Here is an 18,794-nt window from a genome sequence, read left to right on the forward strand (position 1 = left end):
ATGTAAGAAGCGGGGTCATCATCAGAAAACAAGTATTTTCTGGGTGATTCAAAAGGGTGTCTCCTCACCCCGCTGCTTCAAAGGGCTATACCAACATTTGTTAGCCAAAATGGGTGATAAAAGCCCTCGGAACCTAATAGTAGCTTTAGTAGGCCTCTACTAACCCATACACATGGGATATATTTCTTATAATAAATGCCTATTGTCAATAACTCAAAAGGCTAACAGTCAAATTATGTGAAATATTACAGCATTGTAACATGGGACAGCATGCATGCATGTAGATGTTTTTTTGTATTATTATTAGTCCTTTAAGCCAGGTAAAGGGAACTTCAGAAAATGAATTGTTTAGACTACTGCAATAATAAATAAAAACCTGGGCCAGACTCACTCAAAACGATGAGAAAGATGAGATGTTTGGCTCTTAAAAGAGCCGCTGGGTTATGTATGGGAGGTCAAAGGTTGGTTGAGGTGAAGGGACAAGGTAAGTGTACTGGAGCTGCAAATAAAGATAAAGTGATTACAATTAAGTGTGTTGCATGGTTATAACTAACCTAAAGATCAGACCTTAAGATGTTCTTCACTGATTCAATTGATTTAAAATCTATTAGTCCCATTACTGATTTGCGAGTAAGATACAATAGTATTGGATAGGAAGGTAAATCCTAGCCTGGATCTGCAATTCGAGATTGCCTACTATTGTATATTCCAGGAGGAGATTAGCCCGCTCAGGAGGAGATTAGCCCGCTCAAAGAAGCTAGAAAGGGAAAACTGACAAACTATCTAGACTAGCTACCACTAGCTAATATCCCATTTGTATTGTAAATAAAAATACATAAATGCGAATAATCTTAACATTGTCAAACACTCACTGTCCCTTTTAATATTAAAGATAAAACATGCACGTTCCTCAAAACACAATTTTGCATGCCAGAATCAGAGCAAGAAATTTGTGTTAACTTACCGGGAGAGGGATGAAAACGCACTGAAGAATTATCGTGGTAAAATTCACAGGGCAGCCTCTGGGGGTTGTTCCAATACGAATGCGTTGATCCTTTATCATGTCCTTGTCCTACCTTTTTTAATACTTAGCTAATTAAGTGCATTTCCCCATAACTATTAATTATATACTTACTACAACTAATCTCTCTCCGGTGCTGTACAGTGCATGCACAAAGCGCAAGATTAAAACATAAAATTGTATAATTATAATAAGCTAGTAAGACTATTTTTTTCACCTTCCGGTCAGGTTCACGTTCATTTTGAGATACAAATTCTTTATATCAACAGTGTACAAGTATAAATAAATACAAGGAAATCCTATTTAATAAATACGTAAATCATAGATTGTCTAGCCACGGTGACTGAAGATTTTCCGCTACAAATTCGAAACTTTTTTCATTTTTTTTCAGAATCGATGCAGAATTTCTAAAAACTGGATGGACATAACATTAACCCATCTTATTGGTGAATTATCAATGATACTTTCGTGTTTTGGGGTTGAACAATATTTAAGGATATAATAAAATTCTTCCGTATACAACTGCATCCACCTTCTTTTATCCAATGGGAATTATGCTCAAAGCGTCCAATATTGCCGCGAATGGGTTTATTGGAGTCAGTTGAAACCCCAGTACGTCTCATACTGACGCGAAAGGGTACCCTGTGCGTCCCCATCTTCGCTAATTAAGTGCATTTCCCCATAACTATTAATTATATACTTATTACAACTAATCTCTCTCCGGTGCTGTACAGTCCATGCACAAAGCGCAAGATTAAAACAGAAAATTGTATAATTATAATAAGCTATTAAGACTATTTTCTTCACCTTCCGGTCAGGTTCACGTTCATTTTGAGATACAAATTCTTCATATCAACAGTGTACAAGTATAAATAAATACAAGGAAATCCTATTTAATAAATACATAAATCATAGATCGTCTAGCCACGGTGACTGAAGATTTTCCGCTACAAATTAGAAACTTTTTTCTTTTTTTTTCAGAATCGATGCAGAATTTTTAAAAGGAAGGATATAATAAAATTCTTCCGTATACAACTGCATCCACCTTCTTTTATCCAATGGGAATTATGCTCAAAGTGTCCAATATTGCCGCGAATGGGTTTACATTGGAGTCAGTTGAAACCCCAGTACGTCTCATACTGACGCGAAAGGGTCCAATGGGAATGATGCTCAAAGCGTCCAATATTGCCGCGAATGGGTTTACATTGGAGTCAGTTGAAACCCCAGTACGTCTCATACTGACGCGAATGGGTACCCTTTGCGTCCGCATCCGACGCCTAGGGCCGTGACAAAGCGTCGGTATTTGACGACTTGGGAATGAAAACGGGTTGGCCACTGAGATAGGGAAGGGCACCCACAGCGAGCTTGGGAAGTTGAGTGTGTATTTGTTTTTTTTTGGGGGGGGGGGGCACCATCTTAACTTTTTTTGAGCATTTAAATAGGCTATATCTCTTGTTCTGCCTGTTTTGTAATATACGTGCCTAATATTTCTATACTAAAATATAGTATCGACATTATAAGTATTATAACTATGATGATTTTTCAGTTGGCTAATTTTTGGTGCCCCCTAGGCACAGCGCGTAGTGCGCGTTATGGGAGCGGCGGCACTGGCTACTAGACTACACAAACACTGTTTTTGACTTGATTTAACATAATATTTTGATCGAACGAGTTGCAATAAAGTACTCACATTAAGGAAAGTTAGGACTGCGTTCATAAAGTGATATAACATTTTAGTTGACATTGTCCAGGGCCCCTTAGATGTCATGTGCCCCTGGGCAAGTGCCCAATTGCCCTAATGGTTAATCCTGCCTTGGGGACAAGGGGTGAAAATGCTGTGCGACACAACGCAAAGCGCGACAGGTGGTCACCCTAGTGTCAAGGGGCAGGATGAGTCTGAGAATTTGGAGCACGCGCGCTGTGGAGCAATTCAATTGAATTCAATCATATATTGACATATCAAGGTGAAATTGCGTATGGTACTTCAGAATGATGTCATCTTGAAGGCACAAAGGTTATAAAAACCATCAGTCAAAATTATATTTGATTTATTAACACAAAGATATTGTGGCAATGTGGACATTTACATAAATACATTTATTTCAGCCATTTTGTATTGCATTTCTTATTAAATTTCACCATATAGAAAGACATGTATTCTACAAATCTGTAACAATTTCCAAGTCGATTGGATCTATGGTTCATGAGGAGAAGGGTTTTGAAGGTTGTACCAAATTTGGACAGTACAGCAAAATAAATCATGGCGGACCTTATGGGTTATTGAGGCTTTTTTGTTCCCCATGAGAAATAAGGCATGTATACCAATTTTCAGGCATTTTGGAAAAATGGGGCACTGGGGAAATCACGTAGACTTTGGGCGTGACTTATAGCGCCACCGATGGGCGTACATGGGCCATTAGCGGTCTGCGAGTAGTGAGTGACCTGTTGTATCATTGGGCCAAATTTGAAAAAATCGGGTCAAGGACTTTTTGAGCTATTGAGCCGTTTAACGGAGAAATATAATAATAATAGGAATACTAACAAAAATAATAGGTTCCCTCCTACCGGAGGAACCCTAATAATAGGAATACTAACAAAAACAATAGGTTTCCTCCTACCGGAGGAACCCTAATAAGAAACTTTGCTGTGAAGTGCACAATACAACATGCGGCATGATTCTGAAACATATAATGACAAAGGTCAGCATGTAAAGTGTAAATGTCACAAAACTCAAGCATCCTGTTAAATGTGCCTAAAAACGCCTAAACAGCATACCCAAAGTAAATTGGAAGCTGTTCTTGAACCATTTGGAGTACATGCATGTAAATGATCTCTTTTGAAAGCTGACACTCTGAAGTTATGTCCCCTGTTGTCAGGACCCCTGTCAGTCCTACTAGTGTTGAGTAATAGAAGCTTGAACACAAGGAAAGTGAAAATTTCTATTTGCGCCTAGATTTTGTTTTGAAAACAGAGGCCTAAAGAGGCCTAGAGGTGGTAGGTATTAGCTGGAAGACTAAATTGGACCACAGGTTGAAGCCTTACCTAATTCAAAAGTCAAACATAATACCACAATATATTCATATTTGACACATGTTTTTATAAGAGTACATCCAGGAATTTTCTAAAAGGGTCTTTTGGAGACTCCAAAATGACCCTTTGTAACCAAGGTCAAGGTCAAATAAAAAGGTATTATTTTTCATAATTGTTATCTCTAATGAAAGGTGGTACTTAGAACTATCATATATAATAGCTAAATCCCTAATTAGTATTACTGAAACACAAAAACTGAAGCATGAACACATTGGAGTGCTTTATCTGATTCCAAGGATTGGCGCACAAAGAACACTGATTCTGTCAACCATATTGCGCAATCGACTGTTATTTTGAAGGCTCCACAGACGCATACAAATGAGGTATTGGCATTTTCAGCTAGCTGTCAGCTACAAGGCTAACGAGCTAATTTCAGAGCCAGTCGAAGCCAGTTCGAGAAATTTGTTTGGAACGAGTGTGGGGGGGGGAGGCGGGGGCGGGGGGGGGGGGGCAGGACGCACAGACCTAGTTGGCTTTAGAGGGCTGTCAACGGGGCATGGAAGCTCCTATTGGGTCAAACAAGGTGTCAATCAAAAGGGGAGGGTTCAACGGACATTTTGATGCCTTCATATTGTAAATATTCCGTTGCTAACCGGAGAAAAAAACACTTTTATGTGAACAAGTTGTTTCTTCCGTCGGCTAACTTGCATAATGAAACAAAGGATAATGGCTATTCATGAACGTAAAACATTGTATTTGGACGAATTACTTTACATGGTTAGATACTTTGAACCCTTGGGACTTACGCAGATCAAGTTTTGATGGCATGATTTGCACACCTGGACCTATTTGAACCACTTAGGGTGAGTACAACTTTTTTCTTTGGCATTGTTGAAGGAATGTTCACCGGAAAAAGACGTTGACTTTGCTTGCTATTGCGACTTGATCTTGAATTGGTTTATTTCAATGGAAGCACAAGAATCGTAGCTTTCCAACGATGTATAACATGTGTAGCGTCTAAAAAATATATTTGTTAGAATTTAGTGCGTCGTAACTGAGGGAGGGGGAGGCAGCATTTTTGTCACGCGGGCGAAACAGGAGCGTAAACAGAACGACAAAGTAAACAGTAATGTAAACATATTGATAATGGAAAACAATGACATTGCTTGAACAAGTAGCATTTTAAGGTTTTTAGTTTCGTTCTGCTGGTGATGCTGCTCCTGAATCTTCAGCAACGTTGAAAGTGCTTTGTGGTGTGGTTGTCAGCAGGGCTTTGCTATTGAAAAAACGGACAGACACATCTGTAAAAGTGTACCATTTGTCTATAACCAGCACATCATTTCCCCACACAGTGAGCATGATGGAGGCAGTCTTGTCAGACACAGCATACACTGTCTTGTCCATCACTTTGTGGGTCCTAGTCGTGATTTTCTCCCTTTCTCTCTGCTCCAAGACTTTTACCAGCACATTTACCTGCACACACAGGAAACATTTAAACAACATGTTATTAAATCAACACACTGTAAAACACCTATATGCATCCAGATTACTGCAAGGTTTCATGTGAAATCTGTATAGCACATTAATATGATTACATTAGAAAAAGCAAAATGGCAAGTTCCTTGGCATTATTTGCTATTATATGACACTGAAACAGATGCATAATTAATATGTATAATATTAGGATAGCACTCTTATTTTTTAACATGGTAAATCATTCAAAGTGACTCACTATTTGATGTTTTCTGGGATCAGAAACGATGTCAGTTATTGATCTGGTCTGCTGGTTGTTTGGAAGCAACTCATCGAAACAAAGGCCAAGTTTTGCACACGTCAGCTGGGATTGCTCATTGATGAAAATATCATTCTGTCCTTGATTTTGGCGTGATGGGGTCAGCATTATGTCTCCAACTTTGACTGGGTTCTGTTGTAGAAAAAACATCACACTGCTGTAATTATGACAATGGAGAAATGATCATGGTTTATATGATTGATATAGAACCACTTAATCACCTTTTTTACTTTGATATGCTATATTATTGAAAACCAGATGCAAAGCTGTTGATTGATTAGAATTGCCACTAAAACATAGAAGAAACAAAGGCCAAATGTAGAAGACCAGATAGATAGTTTGAGATAGAGATTAGATAGAGATTGAGTGCCAGAGAGAAAAGAATGTGTGTAGGCCTCTCCCATGAAGGACTACATAGCCCAGATATTGAGAACTACAACCGCCTGATGTCAGGGGACAGATTTATGTCCTTAGACTCAGTGTCCCTGTGCAGCTGGGCGGCATGGCCCCACGTGGGCCTTGGAAAGAGAAAGTAGAGGAAAAGTACTGGCAATGTAAATTTTGTGACGATTGACCAACCGGGTGTAAAATACATAAATGCATCTGTGACCAGAGATAATGTACCAATGACAAAAGATCTTAAAATAATGGAAAGTAGATATATAGGCAAATGTCCGGAGAAAAAGGCCAGTCAGACTCCGGGGTCTACTCACGTTTGTTGGAATCAATCCTTTGTGTTGGATTCGAATAAACACTTTGCATCATACTTTGCTGCCGTTTTTGTGCTGTTTTAGAACTTGGATACTGGTTAAAAAACTTGGATTATTGTACTTCGACAGTTCCTTCAAAGAAAAAGAGAAAGAAGTTGAAACAAACATGTTAAATAACAGCATACTTTGAAATTGTATTTAACATTAGTAAAGTACGTGCCTATCTTTTTCAGCACACACAAACCAATTGTGTTTCTGTGGGGTGAAGATGACCATTTTTGTGTTTTGGTGCACTCACAAAAATGAATCATGGCATATTTTATCATTAAGTATTTACATCTATTTGATTTTATTTAAATAGTCATTTTCTCAAAATGTATTTATAAAAATGTCTTTGAATGAGCATAAGTCTATTAATTCTGAAATATATTACTCTTAATCAATTAAAACATACTAACATGTTTTAAATAGGGCTAGCTGTGAAACAAGCAAGATTCAATTGGTTAAAACGTATGAGATGGGTTTACATGCAATTTTCAGGAAGTGAAACCGTTTTGAGGTGGAAATTACGTCAGATTTCGCTCTTTCCCGACCGTTTCTCCTTTCCACCATTTCACCTCAGCGCTGTCTGCCAGGAGGATCGTAACCTTTGCTTTGTAACGGTAAGCTATCTGAAGCCATCCAACTTTTCTGCTAGTAATCTGTCTGCGTACTTATGTTTTTACTAGTGCAGTTAATGCCTATCACACTGATATAAATATATTAGCAATCAAATCCAGTAAATCCGTCATGATTGCAAACATTTTTGTCTGGTTTGATAGCTAGCTCTAAGTATCACATGGTTGATGCTAGAACCACATGGTTCATGCTAGAACCATCAGCTAGGGTGGCTAATTTGCGGCTGGTGTCAGTGAAATAGGAACATATAGAGTATATTACCAACAGCAAAATATTTATAGCGAGTGCTGTTAAAATTATATATACAAATTTGCAGGTTATTCCCTGCTCCAAATTTAGGATTAACCATTAACTCTGCTGTGGGTCAGCGTGCATGCGAATGCTGTTTTTGTGCAGGAATGGATAGTCAAGTAGCTAGCTAGCAAGCATGCTTTTCTCAAGTGCGTTAGACAACGTGTTCTATATTTTTTGTTAATTGTTTTACAGTGTGTGCAAATGTAATTTTTTGTTGCATTTGTGTGCAACATAATGAGTTGACTTTGCTAGTCTACCTTGTATATCAGGCGCTGTTATTAAAAGTAATTAGTGATCTTGCCGCTGTTTTTTTCCTGCGATTAATTTGCACATTAAAGACATTTTTCGAACCTGTATCCAGACAGTGCCAGCTTGCACATCAGCAACGTTATTTCTCTGAGAGATTTTGCCGATTTTTTTTTTTTTAACCGAGGTACATTTTTCAGAACAGCATCATCTGGATACAGGTGTGAAAAATATTAGGTAATATTTGGTCAACCCAAAATGTTGTTTCTAACTATCGTTTGTCTTTTACAGACGTGCTTTTCTCTCGAGTTTCTCCACTTTCTCCACAATTTCTTTGAAGGGCAACCTCTATAATCAAGTAAGGATGTGGGCTGTAAACACATTTGTGCCTTTTCAAAATATAAATGTTACTGACACACAACTAATACACTTATTTGTTTGTATTTACAGATGCTGTGTGAATGTGGCCATGTAAAGTATGTGACATCTCATTACCTACAAGGTATGGATTGTTAAAACATTTTAGGCTGAGACATTTTCACTACGGCCGCACATTGCCGCTATCCTTGTCTATGCAGATTGTCCATGTACATTTACAACTTGGAAGAACCTTTCGAGTCACACATATCAAACACACAGGAAGCTAGAAACAGCAGATGTTCAGTTAACTACTTTCTCATGTCAGACGTGCGGATGTAAGGAACTTTCAACTGAGAAGGAGTACTTTACTCATGTAAATCAACATCTTAGGCAGTATGAAACCATAACTTGTATGTTTGAGGGATGTGTGTATCAGACAAACATATATGGTACGTTTAACTCGCACAAACATAGAAAACATAATCCCCCACCCTAAAAGACTTTAAAGCAGGTGTGGTTAAAGTCACTGCTCAAGTGAAGCAATCTGGCACTCCTGTAGATGACAGACCCTCATCTTCAGACATAGATTTTGGTACGTCAGATGCAGATAGTGATGTTGATACTTCAGATGACCTTCCAAACGTTATAGAACAAAAAATAGGCTCAATTTTATTGAAGTTGGAAAACATTTTTCATGTTCCGTCAACAGCAATTGACCAATTGCTTGATGAGCTACACTATCTGTTAAGTACTGTGTCTGTGCCTGTAAATTATAAGTCTTTAAGAATTTTTCAAAAACAAAAACTTCTAATTCATTCTAATCCTTTGGTGAAAGCAATAGGGCCAGGTGGCCCCCTTGCTACAGTTTACAAGAGAAAGGAGTATTTTAAGGAAGTGTTTAATGTTGTTGAGCCAGTGGAGTTTATTTTGGACAAAACAAAGAGCAGGAGCTTTCAATATATTCCATTATTGCGGTCTTTGCAGCAGTTGCTTAGTACTGACGTGTTAAATAGTGTTATAAATAGCCACAAAACACAAGGTAATACAGAGTAGCTTGAGAACCAGCTGTATCGCTCTCTAAGAGATGGTGTGTACTTAAAGGAAAACCCTTTCCTGTCAGGTGATGAGTTGAAAATTTGTTTAACCTTGTACATTGATGATTTTTAATTGTGCAATCCCCTGGGCACATCGCGAAAGAAGCATAAATTGTGTAGTGTATACTGGGTTCTGAATAACTTGCCACCGGGCTCTCATTCAGCACTCAACTCAATTTATTTGGCAGTTTTGTGCAAGAGTGACGATGTAAAAGTATATGGATATGGTAAAATATTACAGCCACTTTTACAAGACCTTGTCACTCTAGAAGAGCATAGTGTGTTCATCTCAAAACTTGGAAAGTTTGTCAAAGGAACAGTCCATAGTGTAATAGCTGATAATTTGGGAGCACACGGATTAGCTGGTTTCTTTGAGAGCTTCTCTGGGAAATATATTTGTCGATTTTGTACGTCTCAGAAAGAAGATATTAGATCAAAGGACGTTCAGTCAGGTACTTTTTTGCTTCGAACCAAAGAAATACATGAAGCACATGTTAAGTCTGCACAGGAAACTGAAACTAACTGCTTTGGAGTGAAGAGAGCGTGTGTTTTAACTGAACATCTTCACCACTTTCATGTTAACACAGGGTATCCCCCAGATCTAGTGCATGATTTATTTGAGGGTATTGTCCCATTTGAACTGGCTCTGTGTTTGAGGATTTTGATCTCTAAAAAGTATTTTAGTTTTGAATGTCTTAACAAGCTAATCCTCAACTTTCCTTACAAGTGGGGTGACAAAAAAAAACGTTCTCACATAATACCACAAAGCTATTCTTTAAAAAAGACAATAGGTGGCAATGCTCATGAGAATTGGAGCTTAATACGTTTGCTTCCATTTCTAATAGGAGACTTGATACCAGAGAATGAGCTTGCTTGGAAAGTTATACTAGATCTGAAGGAAATTGTAGAGTTAGCTGTGGCACCTGTTCATTCTGATGAGACAATTGCCTATCTTGATGTCAAAGTGTCTGAGCACAGACAGAGACTACTTGAACTTGACCCAGGTGTAACAGTGAAACCTAAACACCACTATCTTGAGCATTATCCACACTTGATTAGGTGCTTTGGTCCACTTGTAGGTGTATGGACGATTCGATTCGAAGCAAAACATAGCTTTTTTTTAAGTAAGTTGCCCAACACACAAATAATTTCAGAAATATTGCACTCTCACTGGCAGCAAAACACCAACAATTCATCAGTTATCACATCCATTCATCCAGTCTTAGGACATCAAATTTGGAAGTTGCAAATATCTCCACAATCCAGGTTGATGTTTTGAGTAAGGAAGTTGTGTTGGCTCTCAGGCAAAAGTATCCAGGTATCAGTCAAGTTAATCTTGCAAAAAATGTCACCACTAGAGGAATAAATTACAGAAATGGAATGGTAGTTGCATGTGGTTCAACTGCTGGAATGCCTGAATTTGCCGAAATTCTCCAAATGTGCATAATGGGAGATGAGTTGAGTTTTATTGTTCGTTTATTTTGTGCTTGGTATTGTGACAACCCTCCCCTCCACTAGGTGTCTTCTCTCTTTATTGCTGGTTGTCTTTCAGGTGTCCTGTTGGAGTGATGGGTCATCAGGCCTGATGAGCCACACCTGTGGCCGGTCTGGTTATATCAAGACTACTCTTCCAGTTCGGGGGAGATCCCTTCCCGGTTGCAGACGGCTGTTTTTCACTGGGATATTGACTTCCGCTATTCGTTAACTTAGTGTTATAATAAATACCTATTATTTTGGTCATCCCTCGTTTGTTGACAAAGCTCAGTCAGGCTGCGTCACAGTATAGAGATCATTTTAGGGCCTTTCAGTTGACTTCGTCACCAGGTAGAGAGGTTGCCCTGGTTCAGCTTGAGGAGCTGACTGATTGCTACCCACTTTCAGCCTACACTGTTGGATCCAAACGTATGGTAACACTGAAGAGGCACATTGTCATCAAAGGTTTGATTTTGGATGACCACAGGAAAAAACATTAATACTCTGTACCCCCTGGATCCGGCCCTGTTGAGCACACCCAAAGAATAGATGAGCTAGCAGCTTATGCCATGAACGCAAATTTGGTGTTGTGGTGACGTTGTGGTGAAAATTGGTGACGACCTTTTGAAAACTGTGACCAGGGAGTGCTGTTCAAATGGCTTGCTATAGCTTACTGTTCAGCCGTTCAACAAAAGCATTAGCTACTTCAACTTAATAGCATGTACATTTATATAACTCTTCTCAGATGCAAAACATGGTGATGTTGTCTGAGCCGCTTGTAATAATGTTCATATTTATAATTGGCTACCTAGTCATAACTTTGTAATATCCCTAATACCAGTCCTTTTGGTGTGTTTGTATCTGCTCTATAGATTATCCAAGCAGGATGGCAGGACGTGTTACCATCAGAGTCCTTTTTGGAGGTGAAGATGATGCAAGGAAACTAACCATTTAATCCGGAATACCAACAACTGTGGATGAATTGGCTCTTGAAATAACTACTTTCTTTGGCGTGACAGAGCAGTTCAGGCTTCAGTACAAAGATGAAGACTTCAACAATCAATTTATGAACCTTTCGTCAACTTCAGAGATCCAAGATAAAAGTACTGTGAAAGTTGTGTACTTGACTTGTGAGACTACCCGCTCTGAAATCTTAGCTTCAACCCCTAAACGTACCTGCTCCACAATCCCAGGGACTCCCCTCTGTGCATCGGCCAGCTCATCTCCAGAGCCTAGTGACTCAGCGTCTGTCCAGTCATATAGCAGCAATGATACCATCTTATTGTCCTCTCCTGAGTCTCGGTCCTGCTCTTGGCCTGAATCCTTTGTTGTGCCGCGCTTTTCATATTGTGCTGAGATGATGCTCCAGACGGGTAACGCAGATTTCAATGCCAACGGAACTTTACTTTCTCTTACACCAAAAATCCGATCTGATATACTTGAAGGCCTTGCTGAAGAAATGATAAGGTACACAGCATATCCGAGGGATGATCATTATGAAAGAGTTGCTGAGGCCTTGATCCAGACGCACCCATGTTTACTCGAGAAAGGAACTCGCACTGGGTATTGTGGCTGGAAACACTACTTGAAGGTAAAGATGATGAACTTTCGCACCAAGCTCAGCCGAGCTGGACACCCAGAAGTCACTGTCAACTCACTTAAAAACAAACGTCAAGGTCAGGGGAAACCAGCTGCAAACATCAAGAAGCCCCGGAAGGCGGAGGTTAATTTCTGTCCGTGCCTCCCAAAAGGCGAAACTACAGAAAGCCTAGAGGTTCAAAGGGTTGCTCTAATGATTGAGGTAAAAAAGAACAAGGACGAGGCAGGGGTTAAGAACAAGATGCAACAGCCTGCAACAGATTTGCAGGCTGACAGTCATATCATGTTGCAAAAAAGGATTTGTGAATTATAGTTATCTAACATTCACCACCTTCTGATTCCTTTAGGGAGGGATCCAGCAGCACTGGCTGTTCCTAAAATTATGTATTACTTACACTGTTAAACAATGCATTGACTAATGTATTCTATTTTGGATCTTGATATGCTTACTTCAGAATGAAGACATAAACATCAAGCGTGACTGTGTTCTGAGGAGCCTTAGCGTCTACCTCAATGAAGACATGGAGAAGCTTGTCAAAGAATACGTGGTAAGTGTACATTAGTCTACTCTCCTTTGTGCCAGGTGTGATGAAATTCCCTTCAGGCATTCCTGGGATTGTGTTCATGAGTGGGATGGACATGAAGTCACAGTTACCTTGACCTTTGACTAGCAAATTTTAAGTCCAAGTGGCCGTTTGACCCAAATAAGAAATTCCTTCAAGACAAGTGCAAGTGTTGTCCTTTGTAGGAAGTAAACCCCCCTGGGCCTGAGGAGCCTGGGATAAGGAGGGTATGCCGGGTAGTGGCACCTAAATGCCTCACCTATGATGAAAAGTCGTCCATGAACAGTAAGGTGAGGAGGCAAAAAACACTAACTGTAGTTCACATCAAAGCAGTAGGTACCCAGGTAAAAAAAATATATACTAAGTATACTAAATCTTAGCATACTTAAGTATACTTGAAGAGTGATTAATCATCAGTATACTTCAAGTTATTGAATGATAAGTTAATTTGAAGTGTGCTATTTTGGAACAACTTATTTTGTACTTAATATATTTAAGTTGTAATTAAATTGTACTAAAGCACAATTTAAAGTATATTAAGTGCACTTTTACGTGCTAAAGTGGAACAACTTCAAGTATACTTAGTAAACTTTAAGTATATGCACATAGCCATATACTTAAAGTGTATTAAGTATACTTGAAGCTGTAATTAAATTGTACTTAAGCACAATTTAAAGTATATTAAGTGCACTATTATGCACTGAAGTGGAACAACTTCAAGTATACTTCAAGTATATGCACATAGCCATATACTTTAAGTGTATTAAGTATACTTGAAGTTGTAATTAAATTGTACTTAAGCACAATTTAGTGTATTAAGTGTACTTTTATATACTAAAGTGGATCAACTTCTAGTATACTTTAAGTATATGCACATAGCCATATACTTAGTGTACTAAGTATACTATAAGTTGTTCCACTTTAGTATATAAAAGTACACTTAATACACTAAATTGTGCTCAAGTACAATTTCATTTCTACTAAAATATATTAAATACAAATTTAGTTGTTCCAAAATAGCACACTTCAAATGAACTAATCATGCAATAACTTGAAGTATACCGATGATTACTAAATCTTAAAGTATACTCAAGTATGCTAAAATTTAGTATACGATGCATTTTTTTTCTTTCCTGGGTGAATAAATGAAGGGACATTCCTATGCTGAATGCACTTTCCAGGTGAAAAAAACTTTTTATTTCAAATGTATTAACATTTTCAATAGTAGGCTACATTGCAAATACATTAACAATGAATTGTACTATATCCTTAAATATATGAAAAGTTTATGAACATTTTCCTTTTTAACAATTTTCACAATACAGCTTTTAACATATTTGACACAAACTGACATTTCTCATTCCTTATAACAGTGAGAAACACAATAAAATAACAACATTCCTGTTCATTGTACCACCCTGCGTGTCCACTACAGCGGAGTGGGCGATGCGTTGGCTTCTAATTATTTTTCAATTAAACCGGGCGTTGACGCTCCCACAATGCTCTACGCGAGCGTCAACGCCCGATTTCATTGAAAATGAATTGGAAGCCAACGCCAATGCATCGCCCGCTCCACTGTAGTAGACACGCAACGTAAGAAACAGGTACTACATTTTACTTTTCTTTTTTTGGGCTGAACTGCTCATTATTACACTTGCGTCTGATGGCCGCCCGCACATCAGAGGCACTAGTCTGAGGAAACTCCAGAAGAACAGCATCTGCAAAACAGACAAGAGGTAAGGTCAACATTTTCTTATATTTTTACTACATTAGACTGTCTTGCAGTGAGTAATTGTATCAGTATGGCATGCAAATATTGCCACCAGTACATAGCAAAACATATATTTAACAATTACTGGTGGTTTGCTACAAAAACTTGCTGCTGCTTAAAAAAATATCACAGAAGCTTTGTCAGTAGACTATATGTATACTCATGCAATACTCAAGAAAAGTTGGTAATATGTCTGTTATACAAGCTAAAAAAAGAGGACTGTTTTGAATTCTGTTAAATAGAATATTTTCTTCTATTAAGAACCCATTCATGTTACTTTATATTAAACTTTGTAAGTCAAAGACAAGATTGACAGAGTAGAAACTAACAGGATGATAGCCTCATGAGAAAGTTTAGATTACTTGCTTTTACACGTCATTCTAGGGGTAAAGCCATAAACGTTGTAGGGCTTCTCTGTTTAGGTTATTTAGGGGGGAGCATATTGTCACGAGATTTGGATTTTTGACACTTCTCTGGATTGTGTTTAGATAAGAACAGGGTCTACAACCCCCCATGCCTAAAGTTATACTAACAACAGCATCCTGTTATCTGATGAACGGATGCGCGAGGTGTGATGGGTGGCATCTTGTATTGTCTTATGAAGAAACTTGAAGCCTGTCTGACTGTGTATAAAAGCCACGGACCGAGAATGTACGTGGCCGATTCTTAATTTTAGGTCTTGTGTTACTGAGATCAGACCAGCTCCGGAACTACAAACTTTGGAAATGTTTAATAAACTCTCCATCACAAAACTGAACCCCACGACTTTGTGCACTTTTTGAGAAAGATTTTCTTAACAGGTCATTTACATACATTGTCCTTTTGGCGCCCCCCCTTTCCCAGACTTCCCAGTCAGAGTGGACTGTGCAAGGACCTCTTTTGTGAACACCAGGACAGCCAGCTCCTGGGCAAAAATGGTCATGCGAGTTTGGCTTAGCCGCAGGAAGGCCCTCTTTGAAACTGTCACTGTGCTGCCAGCCAAGTGGTGCTGTATGAAAGAGAGGGAGGGGGAAAGAGAGAATCAATTGAACAAATGAATATATAGTTGGGAGATACCCTTAAGAAATGAATAAACATTATACAAATAATTATACAAATAATAATGTGCTTAAATCAATCTTTACTTTGGAAAACACTTGGTAGTCTGTATATCCCACTATCGAGTGATTTGACCAGTGGTTTGAAGGTTCCCACTTACAGCAAGATAATTGTATAACACATGTAACCTTTTAAATTTATCATTCATTACTGACACATTTTACCAAAAACTCTAGACAAAAGTTACTTTGTGCAAATTTTGCATTCGAAACATCCATGAATGAACTATGGCTGTTAAGTAATAAACATATACATTCATCCCTTAATTGTAACATACCATTTCAATGTCACTTTCCACAGAAAGAGATGACGATGACATCGCAGATGAAGGGGTGCCCCCGGCCAAGGGCATTAATGCCTTGACACACTCCACACACTCCATTAATTTGATCATTTCCGGGAGGTCTAGGTGAATGTGATGATAATTTGAAAAACAGAACAAATGGATTAAATATAAAAGCTGGCCAGTAGTAGATGGATAATGATACTTAGGTTCAGTACAGTGCAATCATGCCTTATACGGAAACACCATGAATCTTAGTTTAATGAACAGTGTTTTGAAATGTCAACCCCTTCAATCCCAATCTGAACACCTACCACGAAGGGATGCCATGATTTCATCCACTCGGGGTGCCACGCCATGACTATTATCATCCATCAGCTGCTACAATGAAGAATGTAATATCAGGCATTTTGGACAAAAATATTTGATTAGTCGCATTAACAAACATTTACATTGTCATTTAAAACATGATTCCTACCGTAGGACTGATGATTCATAAGATGTTTTCAACATAACATCTTCAAGGTTGTAAAATTGCATTATAAAAGTTGCATTGTAAAAGTGATGCAAATCTTTCCAATGAAAATAATCTAAATTCTGTAAGAGTGACAACATTACATTGGAGACAACAGGTGAGGTTGAATTATGGCTTGAGTGAAGTACTTTTGTGATTGTGACAATTGTGTCATTTTATGTAATGAATGAACTCACCATTTTCTGAGTGGAGGATGAACCGAACTCCAAGTCGTTGCCCTGAAACATTAAAAGAAGTAAAAAAGAATAGAACATTAAAGCAATTAAAAAGAGAAAGAATTTGTGTCAGAGATACAAACAGCAAAGATAAAAGCATGACTTACAAAGTTAAGACGTTGTGGACTCCCTATGTATGTGGAGTCATCAGAACTGGTGAGATGATTTGGATTGGATGCCTGAGGTAACACAACACGTCTGGCTGTCTTCTTTGCATGCTTTGCCTGGACGTGTATATGGTAACAGTAGAAAAAGTTAGCAATATCCAAAAAATTCTGAAATTTGAGTGGTACTAGACAATATTTATAATAAACAAGTACGTGTCACATCAGTTGATGTTGTCATTAACTATTATGAACTGTGGTTGACCGGTTTAAAGAATTAAGGGGGACAAACTACCCTAATAACTAACAATGAGTAAAATGTAGATTGTCCTATTACTTTCAAATCAAGACATGTTAATTAAGCACTTTGTAGTTTTGGAAATACCACAGGTTTTTGGTGTTGTGTAGCAATGTAGCCAGCTGCTTAGGAAAAAAAGCATGCCTTACACTATGAAAACGTTGTGGAGATTCATCCTCAGAACTGGTGTGGTGATCTTGTATGGCTAGGGCCCTCTTCTGAGACAGGGCAGTCTTTAGGTTTTGTAATACCTGGTCCCTGGCTGCCTCTTTAACCCTCGTGCTGCCTTCGGGTCACATGACCCAAAGGTTCATAACGAACCATCATTGTGTTTACCCAATTTTACCCAATACAAAAACAAATAAAAATACTTTTCTTTTAACCTTCGCAATGTGGGGGGTCTGAGACAGCCCGACGGTTAAAATAAAATGCTTCACTTTGTTTTTGTATGCGGTAAAGTTGTCGCAATACGACGGTGGGTCACAATGACTGATGGGTCAGAACGACCCGAGGAGAACACAAGGGTTAATCTTGGTTTGCTTTGCCTGCCCAAATGTGTGTTACAACTTTATATAAAAGTAGTCCAACTAACTCCACCTTCAACAGCAACAACAGTAACATGTGGCTTACACAGTGATGCTTCAGTAATACAGTAAACGTCTAATATTTTCATATATACATGATATTCAGGGTTTCACGCAGAAAATGTGTTAGTCATGGTGGTAGGTTGAGATTTGGGTGAGAAAACTGGCGGAAATACGGCGAATAACCTTGATTAAAAAACAACGTAGTCAAGGCGGCAAGCCTGTGTTTTTAAGGCGGACGCCTGAACTGCAAAGTGCTGCGGGAAACCCTGTTATAAGTGTGTAACCAAACAATGTAGAGTAAGCGGTTCCATTATCTTCCATTAAACTTGCCAACGTTCCAGAAGATCTTAAAGTAGATATGCAGCCGCAACAAAAGATATAACTTATCGATATGTACTGTACAGTACATACCTTATATAGTCACACACCATATTTCAGCTTCTTACTTTGAGATATGAGTATTTAAATACGCTCTCAAACCGCAGCATCTGCCTTCCGCAGCGTCAAACTTGACATTTCTCCACTCCATTGAAAGTGGTTGGATGGACGATAACGGGACCCCTGACTTTCTACATTAGCTACTTTAATAGCTACTTTAACAACAATTTGCAGATAGTAGGCCCTACTTATGTATTTTACTTGAGTACGATTTTTCATGTAGGGCATATCAAGCCCTCTGCCTTACAAAAGCAGCTGGACGTTTAGAGCTAACTAGCTAACGTTAATATTAGAGCTAGCATGACAGCATGCGTTAGGCTACCGTTCAAATGTAGAGAGCTAAAACGACTCACCAGCACAGGCTTTTTAGCCACCTCATTGTCGGTCTCCCGCATTTTTTTGCATGCGCACACCCCTGCTTTCCTCCTTGCCCCATATATCATTGCCCAGAATGAATAAATTCTTCTTTGCGATGAGTTCTTTGTATGAATCTGATATAAAAAGCAGTAAAAAAAAGTTTCAAGATAAGCTTCTTCCTTCAAATGACACAAATACAGTTAACATTAGCTAATAGCTGCAACAACAAAAAATGGGGAAGTAGCGAA

The 18,794-nt window shown here is 38.5% G+C and overlaps 2 long non-coding RNA genes across 3 annotated transcripts in view; one reads left to right on the top strand and one right to left on the bottom strand.

Moving 5' to 3' along the window:
* The window catches only part of LOC134014332 (uncharacterized), a 209,221-nt gene that overhangs the window by 2,994 nt on the left and 187,433 nt on the right, over positions 1–18,794 (bottom strand). Inside the window, exon 1 of one of the 2 annotated variants that reach the window (XR_009929037.1) lies at positions 392–440. The exons of the other annotated variant lie outside the window; for it this stretch is intronic. This is a non-coding gene — a long non-coding RNA (uncharacterized LOC134014332). Of the gene's footprint in view, positions 1–391; positions 441–18,794 lie in introns of those variants that run through there. 2 annotated transcript variants of the gene reach the window in all.
* Positions 7,189–10,796, top strand: LOC134038171 (uncharacterized). The gene is made up of 4 exons (XR_009932655.1): positions 7,189–7,215; positions 8,063–8,129; positions 8,222–8,273; positions 10,778–10,796. It is a non-coding gene; the product is annotated as an uncharacterized LOC134038171 (long non-coding RNA).

The sequence above is a fragment of the Osmerus eperlanus genome, chromosome 2 (genome assembly GCF_963692335.1).
Source record: "Osmerus eperlanus chromosome 2, fOsmEpe2.1, whole genome shotgun sequence".
Lineage (NCBI taxonomy): Eukaryota > Metazoa > Chordata > Actinopteri > Osmeriformes > Osmeridae > Osmerus > Osmerus eperlanus.